Genomic DNA, 9,902 nt, shown 5'->3' on the forward strand with positions numbered 1-9,902 from the left:
TCTGCCTCCAGGTTTTTTACTCATCAGTGGTTGTTGATGGTATTCCGTGAAACTGTGGCCTGCCTACATTCTTTGGAACAAACACGAGTTGTGTAAAAAAACGCAACATTTTCCAAAGAGCTAACTTTTGTTGACCACGTGGCCTAATGGACAAGGCGTCTGACTTCGGATCAGAAGATTGAGGGTTCGAGTCCCTTCGTGGTTGAAGCGTCAGCTTTAAATCATGCCTACATCATTGGACTTTTTCATATACTTTGTTCCTTGAAATATAAAAAGGGGCAAAGCTGGTTGATACATCAGCCTGACATTGGCCGGTTAGCTCAGATGGTTAGAGCGTGGTGCTAATAACGCCAAGGTCATGGGTTCAATCCCCATACTGGCCAGGAATCAACAAAAGTTTCAACTGCTTCTTTCTGAGATAAAGATGGCTGCCGATCGAGATCCTATAATCTCCTCTGCCTCCAGTTTTTTACTCATCAGTGGTTGTTGATGGTATTCCGTGAAACTGTGGCCTGCCTACATTCTTTGGAACAAACACGAGTTGTGGAAAAAAACGCAACATTTTCCAAAAGCTAACTTTTGTTGACCACGTGGCCTAATGGACAAGGCGTCTGACTTCGGATCAGAAGATTGAGGGTTCGAGTCCCTTCGTGGTTGAAGTGTCAGCTTAAAATCAGGCCTACATCATTGGACTTTTTCATATACTTTGTTCCTTGAAATATAAAATGGTCCAAAGCTGGTTGATACATCAGCCTGACATTGGCCGGTTAGCTCAGATGGTTAGAGCGTGGTGCTAATAACGCCAAGGTCATGGGTTCAATCCCCATACTGGCCAGGAATCAACAAAAGTTTCAACTGCATCTTTCCTGAGATAAAGCAGGCTGCCGATCGAGATACTGTAGTCTCTTCTGCCTCCAGGTTTTTTACTCATCAGTGATTGTTGATGGTATCCCGTGAAACTGTGGCCTGCCTACATTCTTTGGAACAAACACGTGTTGTGGAAAAAAAAAGGAACATTTTCCAAAGAGCTAACTTTTGTTGACCACGTGGCCTAATGGACAAGGCGTCTGACTTCGGATCAGAAGATTGAGGGTTCGAGTCCCTTCGTGGTTGAAGTGTCAGCTTAAAATCAGGCCTACATCATTGGACTTTTTCATATACTTTGTTCCTTGAAATATAAAAAGGGGCAAATCTGGTTGATACATCAGCCTCACATTGGCCGGTTAGCTCAGATGGTTAGAGCGTGGTGCTAATAACGCCAAGGTCATGGGTTCAATCCCCATTCTGGCCAGGAATCAACAAAAGTTTCAACTACATGTTTCCTGAGATAAAGCAGGCTGCCGATCGAGATCCTGTAGTCTCCTCTGCATCCAGGTTTTTAACTCATCAGTGGTTGTTGATGGTATCCCGTGAAACTGTGTCTTGCCTACATTCTTTGGAACAAACACGTGTTGTGGAAAAAAATGCAACATTTTCCAAAAGCTAACTTTTGTTGACCACGTGGCCTAATGGACAAGGCGTCTGACTTCGGATCAGAAGATTGAGGGTTCGAGTCCCTTCGTGGTTGAAGCGTCAGCTTAAAATCAGGCCTACATCATTGGACTTTTTCATATACTTTGTTCCTTGAAATATAAAAAGGGGCAAAGCTGGTTGATACATCAGCCTGACATTGGCCGGTTAGCTCAGATGGTTAGAGCGTGGTGCTAATAACGCCAAGGTCATGGGTTCAATCCCCATACTGGCCAGGAATCAGCAAAAGTTTCAACTACTTCTTTCTGAGATAAAGATGGCTGCCGATCGAGATCCTATAATCTCCTCTGCCTCCAGGTTTTTAACTCATCAGTGGTTGTTGATGGTATTCCGTGAAACTGTGGCCTGCCTACATTCTTTGGAACAAACACGAGTTGTGGGAAAAAACGCAACATTTTCCAAAGAGCTAACTTTTGTTGACCACGTGGCCTAATGGACAAGGCGTCTGACTTCGGATCAGAAGATTGAGGGTTCGAGTCCCTTCGTGGTTGAAGCGTCAGCTTGAAATCATGCCTACATCATTGGACTTTTTCATATACTTTGTTCCTTGAAATATAAAAAGGGGCAAAGCTGGTTGATACATCAGCCTGACATTGGCCGGTTAGCTCAGATGGTTAAAGCGTGGTGCTAATAACGCCAAGGTCATGGGTTCAATCCCCATACTGGCCAGGAATCAACAAAAGTTTCAACTACTTCTTTCTGAGATAAAGATGGCTGCCGATCGAGATCCTATAATCTCCTCTGCCTCCAGGTTTTTTACTCATCAGTGGTTGTTGATGGTATTCCGTGAAACTGTGGCCTGCCTACATTCTTTGGAACAAACACGAGTTGTGGAAAAAAACGCAACATTTTCCAAAAGCTAACTTTTGTTGACCACGTTGCCTAATGGACAAGGCGTCTGACTTCGGATCAGAAGATTGAGGGTTCGAGTCCCTTCGTGGTTGAAGTGTCAGCTTAAAATCAGGCCTACATCATTGGACTTTTTCATATACTTTGTTCCTTGAAATATAAAAAGGGGCAAAGCTGGTTGATACATCAGCCTGACATTGGCCGGTTAGCTCAGATGGTTAGAGCGTGGTGCTAATAACGCCAAGGTCATGGGTTCAATCCCCATACTGGCCAGGAATCAACAAAAGTTTCAACAACTTCTTTCTGAGATAAAGATGGCTGCCGATCGAGATCCTATAATCTCCTCTGCCTCCAGGTTTTTTACTCATCAGTGGTTGTTGATGGTATTCCGTGAAACTGTGGCCTGCCTACATTCTTTGGAACAAACACGAGTTGTGTAAAAAAACGCAACATTTTCCAAAGAGCTAACTTTTGTTGACCACGTGGCCTAATGGACAAGGCGTCTGACTTCGGATCAGAAGATTGAGGGTTCGAGTCCCTTCGTGGTTGAAGCGTCAGCTTTAAATCATGCCTACATCATTGGACTTTTTCATATACTTTGTTCCTTGAAATATAAAAAGGGGCAAAGCTGGTTGATACATCAGCCTGACATTGGCCGGTTAGCTCAGATGGTTAGAGCGTGGTGCTAATAACGCCAAGGTCATGGGTTCAATCCCCATACTGGCCAGGAATCAACAAAAGTTTCAACTGCTTCTTTCTGAGATAAAGATGGCTGCCGATCGAGATCCTATAATCTCCTCTGCCTCCAGTTTTTTACTCATCAGTGGTTGTTGATGGTATTCCGTGAAACTGTGGCCTGCCTACATTCTTTGGAACAAACACGAGTTGTGGAAAAAAACGCAACATTTTCCAAAAGCTAACTTTTGTTGACCACGTGGCCTAATGGACAAGGCGTCTGACTTCGGATCAGAAGATTGAGGGTTCGAGTCCCTTCGTGGTTGAAGTGTCAGCTTAAAATCAGGCCTACATCATTGGACTTTTTCATATACTTTGTTCCTTGAAATATAAAATGGTCCAAAGCTGGTTGATACATCAGCCTGACATTGGCCGGTTAGCTCAGATGGTTAGAGCGTGGTGCTAATAACGCCAAGGTCATGGGTTCAATCCCCATACTGGCCAGGAATCAACAAAAGTTTCAACTGCATCTTTCCTGAGATAAAGCAGGCTGCCGATCGAGATACTGTAGTCTCTTCTGCCTCCAGGTTTTTTACTCATCAGTGATTGTTGATGGTATCCCGTGAAACTGTGGCCTGCCTACATTCTTTGGAACAAACACGTGTTGTGGAAAAAAAAAGGAACATTTTCCAAAGAGCTAACTTTTGTTGACCACGTGGCCTAATGGACAAGGCGTCTGACTTCGGATCAGAAGATTGAGGGTTCGAGTCCCTTCGTGGTTGAAGTGTCAGCTTAAAATCAGGCCTACATCATTGGACTTTTTCATATACTTTGTTCCTTGAAATATAAAAAGGGGCAAATCTGGTTGATACATCAGCCTCACATTGGCCGGTTAGCTCAGATGGTTAGAGCGTGGTGCTAATAACGCCAAGGTCATGGGTTCAATCCCCATTCTGGCCAGGAATCAACAAAAGTTTCAACTACATGTTTCCTGAGATAAAGCAGGCTGCCGATCGAGATCCTGTAGTCTCCTCTGCATCCAGGTTTTTAACTCATCAGTGGTTGTTGATGGTATCCCGTGAAACTGTGGCTTGCCTACATTCTTTGGAACAAACACGTGTTGTGGAAAAAAATGCAACATTTTCCAAAAGCTAACTTTTGTTGACCACGTGGCCTAATGGACAAGGCGTCTGACTTCGGATCAGAAGATTGAGGGTTCGAGTCCCTTCGTGGTTGAAGCGTCAGCTTAAAATCAGGCCTACATCATTGGACTTTTTCATATACTTTGTTCCTTGAAATATAAAAAGGGGCAAAGCTGGTTGATACATCAGCCTGACATTGGCCGGTTAGCTCAGATGGTTAGAGCGTGGTGCTAATAACGCCAAGGTCATGGGTTCAATCCCCATACTGGCCAGGAATCAGCAAAAGTTTCAACTACTTCTTTCTGAGATAAAGATGGCTGCCGATCGAGATCCTATAATCTCCTCTGCCTCCAGGTTTTTAACTCATCAGTGGTTGTTGATGGTATTCCGTGAAACTGTGGCCTGCCTACATTCTTTGGAACAAACACGAGTTGTGGGAAAAAACGCAACATTTTCCAAAGAGCTAACTTTTGTTGACCACGTGGCCTAATGGACAAGGCGTCTGACTTCGGATCAGAAGATTGAGGGTTCGAGTCCCTTCGTGGTTGAAGCGTCAGCTTGAAATCATGCCTACATCATTGGACTTTTTCATATACTTTGTTCCTTGAAATATAAAAAGGGGCAAAGCTGGTTGATACATCAGCCTGACATTGGCCGGTTAGCTCAGATGGTTAAAGCGTGGTGCTAATAACGCCAAGGTCATGGGTTCAATCCCCATACTGGCCAGGAATCAACAAAAGTTTCAACTACTTCTTTCTGAGATAAAGATGGCTGCCGATCGAGATCCTATAATCTCCTCTGCCTCCAGGTTTTTTACTCATCAGTGGTTGTTGATGGTATTCCGTGAAACTGTGGCCTGCCTACATTCTTTGGAACAAACACGAGTTGTGGAAAAAAACGCAACATTTTCCAAAAGCTAACTTTTGTTGACCACGTTGCCTAATGGACAAGGCGTCTGACTTCGGATCAGAAGATTGAGGGTTCGAGTCCCTTCGTGGTTGAAGTGTCAGCTTAAAATCAGGCCTACATCATTGGAGTTTTTCATATACTTTGTTCCTTGAAATATAAAATGGTCCAAAGCTGGTTGATACATCAGCCTGACATTGGCCGGTTAGCTCAGATGGTTAGAGCGTGGTGCTAATAACGCCAAGGTCATGGGTTCAATCCCCATACTGGCCAGGAATCAACAAAAGTTTCAACTACTTCTTTCTGAGATAAAGATGGCTGCCGATCGAGATCCTATAATCTCCTCTGCCTCCAGGTTTTTTACTCATCAGTGGTTGTTAATGGTATTCCGTGAAACTGTGCCCTGCCTACATTCTTTGGCACAAACATCAGTTGTGGAAAAAAACGCAACATTTTCCAAAAGCTAACTTTTGTTGACCACGTGGCCTGATGGACAAGGCGTCTGACTTCGGATCAGAAGATTGAGGGTTCGAGTCCCTTCGTGGTTGAAGTGTCAGCTTGAAATCATGCCTACATCATTGGACTTTTTCATATACTTTGTTCCTTGAAATATAAAAGGGGCAAAGCTGGTTGATACATCAGCCTGACATTGGCCGGTTAGCTCAGATGGTTAGACCGTGGTGCTTATAACGCCAAGGTCATGGGTTCAATCCCCATACTGGCCAGGAATCAACAAAAGTTTCAACTACTTCTTTCTGAGATAAAGATGGCTGCCGATCGAGATCCTATATCTCCTCTGCCTCCAGGTTTTTTACTCATCAGTGGTTGTTGATGGTATTCCGTGAAACTGTGGCCTGCCTACATTCTTTGGAACAAACACGTGTTGTGGGAAAAAAAAGCAACATTTTCCAAAGAGCTAACTTTTGTTGACCACGTGGCCTAATGGACAAGGCGTCTGACTTCGGATCAGAAGATTGAGGGTTCGAGTCCCTTCGTGGTTGAAGTGTCAGCTTGAAATCATGCCTACATCATTGGACTTTTCATATACTTTGTTCCTTGAAATATAAAAGGGGCAAAGCTGGTTGATACATCAGCCTGACATTGGCCGGTTAGCTCAGATGGTTAGAGCGTGGTGCTAATAACGCCAAGGTCATGGGTTCAATCCCCATACTGGCCAGGAATCAACAAAAGTTTCAACAACTCTTTCTGAGATAAAGATGGCTGCCGATCGAGATCCTATAATCTCCTCTGCCTCCAGGTTTTTTACTCATCAGTGGTTGTTGATGGTATTCCGTGAAACTGTGGCCTGCCTACATTCTTTGGAACAAACACGAGTTGTGTAAAAAAACGCAACATTTTCCAAAGAGCTAACTTTTGTTGACCACGTGGCCTAATGGACAAGGCGTCTGACTTCGGATCAGAAGATTGAGGGTTCGGGTCCCTTCGTGGTTGAAGCGTCAGCTTTAAATCATGCCTACATCATTGGACTTTTTCATATACTTTGTTCCTTGAAATATAAAAAGGGGCAAAGCTGGTTGATACATCAGCCTGACATTGGCCGGTTAGCTCAGATGGTTAGAGCGTGGTGCTAATAACGCCAAGGTCATGGGTTCAATCCCCATCCTGGCCAGGAATCAACAAAAGTTTCAACTGCTTCTTTCTGAGATAAAGATGGCTGCCGATCGAGATCCTATAATCTCCTCTGCCTCCAGTTTTTTACTCATCAGTGGTTGTTGATGGTATTCCGTGAAACTGTGGCCTGCCTACATTCTTTGGAACAAACACGAGTTGTGGAAAAAAACGCAACATTTTCCAAAAGCTAACTTTTGTTGACCACGTGGCCTAATGGACAAGGCGTCTGACTTCGGATCAGAAGATTGAGGGTTCGAGTCCCTTCGTGGTTGAAGTGTCAGCTTAAAATCAGGCCTACATCATTGGACTTTTTCATATACTTTGTTCCTTGAAATATAAATGGTCCAAAGCTGGTTGATACATCAGCCTGACATTGGCCGGTTAGCTCAGATGGTTAGAGCGTGGTGCTAATAACGCCAAGGTCATGGGTTCAATCCCCATACTGGCCAGGAATCAACAAAAGTTTCAACTACATCTTTCCTGAGATAAAGCAGGCTGCCGATCGAGATACTGTAGTCTCTTCTGCCTCCAGGTTTTTTACTCATCAGTGATTGTTGATGGTATCCCGTGAAACTGTGGCCTGCCTACATTCTTTGGAACAAACACGTGTTGTGGAAAAAAAAAGCAACATTTTCCAAAGAGCTAACTTTTGTTGACCACGTGGCCTAATGGACAAGGCGTCTGACTTCGGATCAGAAGATTGAGGGTTCGAGTCCCTTCGTGGTTGAAGTGTCAGCTTAAATCAGGCCTACATCATTGGACTTTTTCATATACTTTGTTCCTTGAAATATAAAAAGGGACAAATCTGGTTGATACATAAGCCTCACATTGGCCGGTTAGCTCAGATGGTTAGAGCGTGGTGCTAATAACGCCAAGGTCATGGGTTCAATCCCCATTCTGGCCAGGAATCAACAAAAGTTTCAACTACATGTTTCCTGAGATAAAGCAGGCTGCCGATCGAGATCCTGTAGTCTCCTCTGCATCCAGGTTTTTAACTCATCAGTGGTTGTTGATGGTATCCCGTGAAACTGTGGCCTGCCTACATTCTTTGGAACAAACACGTGTTGTGGAAAAAAATGCAACATTTTCCAAAAGCTAACTTTTGTTGACCACGTGGCCTAATGGACAAGGCGTCTGACTTCGGATCAGAAGATTGAGGGTTGGAGTCCCTTCGTGGTTGAAGTGTCAGCTTGAAATCATGCCTATATCATTGGACTTTTTCATATACTTTGTTCCGTGAAATATAAAAAGGGGCAAATCTGGTTGATACATCAGCCTGACATTGGCCGGTTAGCTCAGATGGTTAGAGCGTGGTGCTAATAACGCCAAGGTCATGGGTTCAATCCCCATACTGGCCAGGAATCAACAAAAGATTCAACTACTTCTTTCTGAGATAAAGCAGGCTGCCGATCGAGATCCTATAATCTCCTCTGCCTCCAGTTTTTTTACTCATCAGTGGTTGTTAATGGTATTCCGTGAAACTGTGCCCTGCCTACATTCTTTGGAACAAACATCAGTTGTGAAAAAAACGCAACATTTTCCAAAAGCTAACTTTTGTTGACCACGTGGCCTAATGGACAAGGCGTCTGACTTCGGATCAGAAGATTGAGGGTTGGAGTCCCTTCGTGGTTGAAGTGTCAGCTTGAAATCATGCCTACATCATTGGACTTTTTCATATACTTTGTTCCTTGAAATATAAAAAGGGGCAAAGCTGGTTGATACATCAGCCTGACATTGGCCGGTTAGCTCAGATGGTTAGAGCGTGGTGCTAATAACGCCAAGGTCATGGGTTCAATCCCCATACTGGCCAGGAATCAACAAAAGTTTCAACTACATGTTTCCTGAGATAAAGCAGGCTGCCGATCGAGATCCTGTCGTCTCCTCTGCATCCAGATTTTCAACTCATCAGTGGTTGTTGATGGTATTCCGTGAAACTGTGCCCTGCCTACATTCTTTGGAACAAACACGTGTTGTGGAAAAAAAAAGGAACATTTTCCAAAGAGCTAACTTTTGTTGACCACGTGGCCTAATGGACAAGGCGTCTGACTTCGGATCAGAAGATTGAGGGTTCGAGTCCCTTCGTGGTTGAAGTGTCAGCTTGAAATAAGGCCTAGATCATTGTACTTTTTCATACACTTTGTTCCTTGAAATATAAAAAGGGGCAAATCTGGTTGATACATCAGCCTGACATTGGCCGGTTAGCTCAGATGGTTATAGCGTGGTGCTAATAACGCCAAGGTCATGGGTTCAATCCCCATACTGGCCAGGAATCAACAAAAGTTTCAACTACTTCTTTCTGAGATAAAGATGGCTGCCGATCGAGATCCTATAATCTCCTCTGCCTCCAGGTTTTTTACTCATCAGTGGTTGTTAATGGTATTCCGTGAAACTGTGCCCTGCCTACATTCTTTGGAACAAACATCAGTTGTGGAAAAAAAACGCAACATTTTCCAAAAGCTAACTTTTGTTGACCACGTGGCCTAATGGACAAGGCGTCTGACTTCGGATCAGAAGATTGAGGGTTCGAGTCCCTTCGTGGTTGAAGTGTCAGCTTGAAATCATGCCTACATCATTGGACTTTTTCATATACTTTGTTCCTTGAAATATAAAAAGGGGCAAAGCTGGTTGATACATCAGCCTGACATTGGCCGGTTAGCTCAGATGGTTAGAGCGTGGTGCTAATAACGCCAAGGTCATGGGTTCAATCCCCATACTGGCCAGGAATCAACAAAAGTTTCAACAACTTCTTTCTGAGATAAAGATGGCTGCCGATCGAGATCCTATAATCTCCTCTGCCTCCAGGTTTTTACTCATCAGTGGTTGTTGATGGTATTCCGTGAAACTGTGGCCTGCCTACATTCTTTGGAACAAACACGCGTTGTGGAAAAAAAACGCAACATTTCCAAAGAGCTAACTTTTGTTGACCACGTGGCCTAATGGACAAGGCGTTCTGACTTCGGCTCAGAAGATTGAGGGTTCGAGTCCCTTCGTGGTTGAAGCGTGTCCAGCTTTAAATCATGCCTACATCATTGGACTTTTTTCATATACTTGTTCCTTGAAATTATAAAAGTGGCAAAAGCTGGTGATACATCAGCCTGACATTGGCGGTTAGCTCAGCTGGTTTTAGAGCGTGGTGCTAATAACGCCAAGGTCATGGTTCAATCCCCA

The 9,902-nt window shown here is 44.0% G+C and overlaps 42 non-coding genes across 42 annotated transcripts; all 42 read left to right on the forward strand.

Moving 5' to 3' along the window:
* Positions 1-132: 132 nt before the first annotated feature.
* trnar-ucg lies at positions 133-205 on the forward strand. Its single transcript has one exon. It is a non-coding gene; the product is annotated as a tRNA-Arg (tRNA).
* A 104-nt stretch (positions 206-309) lies between these two features.
* trnai-aau lies at positions 310-383 on the forward strand. Its single transcript has one exon. It is a non-coding gene; the product is annotated as a tRNA-Ile (tRNA).
* Positions 384-584: 201 nt separating this feature from the next.
* Positions 585-657, forward strand: trnar-ucg. The gene has a single exon. It is a non-coding gene; the product is annotated as a tRNA-Arg (tRNA).
* Positions 658-761: 104 nt separating this feature from the next.
* On the forward strand, positions 762-835 carry trnai-aau. Its single transcript has one exon. It is a non-coding gene; the product is annotated as a tRNA-Ile (tRNA).
* A 205-nt stretch (positions 836-1,040) lies between these two features.
* trnar-ucg lies at positions 1,041-1,113 on the forward strand. The gene has a single exon. It is a non-coding gene; the product is annotated as a tRNA-Arg (tRNA).
* A 104-nt stretch (positions 1,114-1,217) lies between these two features.
* On the forward strand, positions 1,218-1,291 carry trnai-aau. The gene has a single exon. It is a non-coding gene; the product is annotated as a tRNA-Ile (tRNA).
* A 203-nt stretch (positions 1,292-1,494) lies between these two features.
* Positions 1,495-1,567, forward strand: trnar-ucg. Its single transcript has one exon. It is a non-coding gene; the product is annotated as a tRNA-Arg (tRNA).
* A 104-nt stretch (positions 1,568-1,671) lies between these two features.
* Positions 1,672-1,745, forward strand: trnai-aau. The gene has a single exon. It is a non-coding gene; the product is annotated as a tRNA-Ile (tRNA).
* Positions 1,746-1,948: 203 nt separating this feature from the next.
* trnar-ucg lies at positions 1,949-2,021 on the forward strand. The gene has a single exon. It is a non-coding gene; the product is annotated as a tRNA-Arg (tRNA).
* Positions 2,022-2,125: 104 nt separating this feature from the next.
* trnai-aau lies at positions 2,126-2,199 on the forward strand. The gene has a single exon. It is a non-coding gene; the product is annotated as a tRNA-Ile (tRNA).
* A 202-nt stretch (positions 2,200-2,401) lies between these two features.
* On the forward strand, positions 2,402-2,474 carry trnar-ucg. The gene has a single exon. It is a non-coding gene; the product is annotated as a tRNA-Arg (tRNA).
* Positions 2,475-2,578: 104 nt separating this feature from the next.
* Positions 2,579-2,652, forward strand: trnai-aau. The gene has a single exon. It is a non-coding gene; the product is annotated as a tRNA-Ile (tRNA).
* Positions 2,653-2,855: 203 nt separating this feature from the next.
* trnar-ucg lies at positions 2,856-2,928 on the forward strand. Its single transcript has one exon. It is a non-coding gene; the product is annotated as a tRNA-Arg (tRNA).
* A 104-nt stretch (positions 2,929-3,032) lies between these two features.
* trnai-aau lies at positions 3,033-3,106 on the forward strand. The gene has a single exon. It is a non-coding gene; the product is annotated as a tRNA-Ile (tRNA).
* Positions 3,107-3,307: 201 nt separating this feature from the next.
* trnar-ucg lies at positions 3,308-3,380 on the forward strand. The gene has a single exon. It is a non-coding gene; the product is annotated as a tRNA-Arg (tRNA).
* A 104-nt stretch (positions 3,381-3,484) lies between these two features.
* On the forward strand, positions 3,485-3,558 carry trnai-aau. The gene has a single exon. It is a non-coding gene; the product is annotated as a tRNA-Ile (tRNA).
* A 205-nt stretch (positions 3,559-3,763) lies between these two features.
* trnar-ucg lies at positions 3,764-3,836 on the forward strand. Its single transcript has one exon. It is a non-coding gene; the product is annotated as a tRNA-Arg (tRNA).
* Positions 3,837-3,940: 104 nt separating this feature from the next.
* trnai-aau lies at positions 3,941-4,014 on the forward strand. Its single transcript has one exon. It is a non-coding gene; the product is annotated as a tRNA-Ile (tRNA).
* A 203-nt stretch (positions 4,015-4,217) lies between these two features.
* On the forward strand, positions 4,218-4,290 carry trnar-ucg. The gene has a single exon. It is a non-coding gene; the product is annotated as a tRNA-Arg (tRNA).
* A 104-nt stretch (positions 4,291-4,394) lies between these two features.
* Positions 4,395-4,468, forward strand: trnai-aau. Its single transcript has one exon. It is a non-coding gene; the product is annotated as a tRNA-Ile (tRNA).
* Positions 4,469-4,671: 203 nt separating this feature from the next.
* Positions 4,672-4,744, forward strand: trnar-ucg. Its single transcript has one exon. It is a non-coding gene; the product is annotated as a tRNA-Arg (tRNA).
* A 104-nt stretch (positions 4,745-4,848) lies between these two features.
* On the forward strand, positions 4,849-4,922 carry trnai-aau. The gene has a single exon. It is a non-coding gene; the product is annotated as a tRNA-Ile (tRNA).
* A 202-nt stretch (positions 4,923-5,124) lies between these two features.
* On the forward strand, positions 5,125-5,197 carry trnar-ucg. The gene has a single exon. It is a non-coding gene; the product is annotated as a tRNA-Arg (tRNA).
* Positions 5,198-5,301: 104 nt separating this feature from the next.
* On the forward strand, positions 5,302-5,375 carry trnai-aau. Its single transcript has one exon. It is a non-coding gene; the product is annotated as a tRNA-Ile (tRNA).
* Positions 5,376-5,577: 202 nt separating this feature from the next.
* On the forward strand, positions 5,578-5,650 carry trnar-ucg. Its single transcript has one exon. It is a non-coding gene; the product is annotated as a tRNA-Arg (tRNA).
* A 103-nt stretch (positions 5,651-5,753) lies between these two features.
* Positions 5,754-5,827, forward strand: trnai-uau. Its single transcript has one exon. It is a non-coding gene; the product is annotated as a tRNA-Ile (tRNA).
* A 203-nt stretch (positions 5,828-6,030) lies between these two features.
* On the forward strand, positions 6,031-6,103 carry trnar-ucg. Its single transcript has one exon. It is a non-coding gene; the product is annotated as a tRNA-Arg (tRNA).
* Positions 6,104-6,205: 102 nt separating this feature from the next.
* Positions 6,206-6,279, forward strand: trnai-aau. Its single transcript has one exon. It is a non-coding gene; the product is annotated as a tRNA-Ile (tRNA).
* Positions 6,280-6,481: 202 nt separating this feature from the next.
* On the forward strand, positions 6,482-6,554 carry trnar-ucg. The gene has a single exon. It is a non-coding gene; the product is annotated as a tRNA-Arg (tRNA).
* A 104-nt stretch (positions 6,555-6,658) lies between these two features.
* trnai-aau lies at positions 6,659-6,732 on the forward strand. The gene has a single exon. It is a non-coding gene; the product is annotated as a tRNA-Ile (tRNA).
* Positions 6,733-6,933: 201 nt separating this feature from the next.
* On the forward strand, positions 6,934-7,006 carry trnar-ucg. The gene has a single exon. It is a non-coding gene; the product is annotated as a tRNA-Arg (tRNA).
* A 103-nt stretch (positions 7,007-7,109) lies between these two features.
* On the forward strand, positions 7,110-7,183 carry trnai-aau. Its single transcript has one exon. It is a non-coding gene; the product is annotated as a tRNA-Ile (tRNA).
* Positions 7,184-7,388: 205 nt separating this feature from the next.
* On the forward strand, positions 7,389-7,461 carry trnar-ucg. The gene has a single exon. It is a non-coding gene; the product is annotated as a tRNA-Arg (tRNA).
* Positions 7,462-7,564: 103 nt separating this feature from the next.
* Positions 7,565-7,638, forward strand: trnai-aau. Its single transcript has one exon. It is a non-coding gene; the product is annotated as a tRNA-Ile (tRNA).
* Positions 7,639-7,841: 203 nt separating this feature from the next.
* trnar-ucg lies at positions 7,842-7,914 on the forward strand. The gene has a single exon. It is a non-coding gene; the product is annotated as a tRNA-Arg (tRNA).
* Positions 7,915-8,018: 104 nt separating this feature from the next.
* On the forward strand, positions 8,019-8,092 carry trnai-aau. The gene has a single exon. It is a non-coding gene; the product is annotated as a tRNA-Ile (tRNA).
* A 201-nt stretch (positions 8,093-8,293) lies between these two features.
* trnar-ucg lies at positions 8,294-8,366 on the forward strand. Its single transcript has one exon. It is a non-coding gene; the product is annotated as a tRNA-Arg (tRNA).
* Positions 8,367-8,470: 104 nt separating this feature from the next.
* On the forward strand, positions 8,471-8,544 carry trnai-aau. The gene has a single exon. It is a non-coding gene; the product is annotated as a tRNA-Ile (tRNA).
* Positions 8,545-8,749: 205 nt separating this feature from the next.
* Positions 8,750-8,822, forward strand: trnar-ucg. Its single transcript has one exon. It is a non-coding gene; the product is annotated as a tRNA-Arg (tRNA).
* Positions 8,823-8,926: 104 nt separating this feature from the next.
* On the forward strand, positions 8,927-9,000 carry trnai-aau. Its single transcript has one exon. It is a non-coding gene; the product is annotated as a tRNA-Ile (tRNA).
* A 203-nt stretch (positions 9,001-9,203) lies between these two features.
* trnar-ucg lies at positions 9,204-9,276 on the forward strand. Its single transcript has one exon. It is a non-coding gene; the product is annotated as a tRNA-Arg (tRNA).
* A 104-nt stretch (positions 9,277-9,380) lies between these two features.
* trnai-aau lies at positions 9,381-9,454 on the forward strand. Its single transcript has one exon. It is a non-coding gene; the product is annotated as a tRNA-Ile (tRNA).
* Positions 9,455-9,902: the final 448 nt, after the last annotated feature.

Source organism: Notolabrus celidotus, chromosome 1 (genome assembly GCF_009762535.1).
Source record: "Notolabrus celidotus isolate fNotCel1 chromosome 1, fNotCel1.pri, whole genome shotgun sequence".
NCBI classification, from domain to species: domain Eukaryota; kingdom Metazoa; phylum Chordata; class Actinopteri; order Labriformes; family Labridae; genus Notolabrus; species Notolabrus celidotus.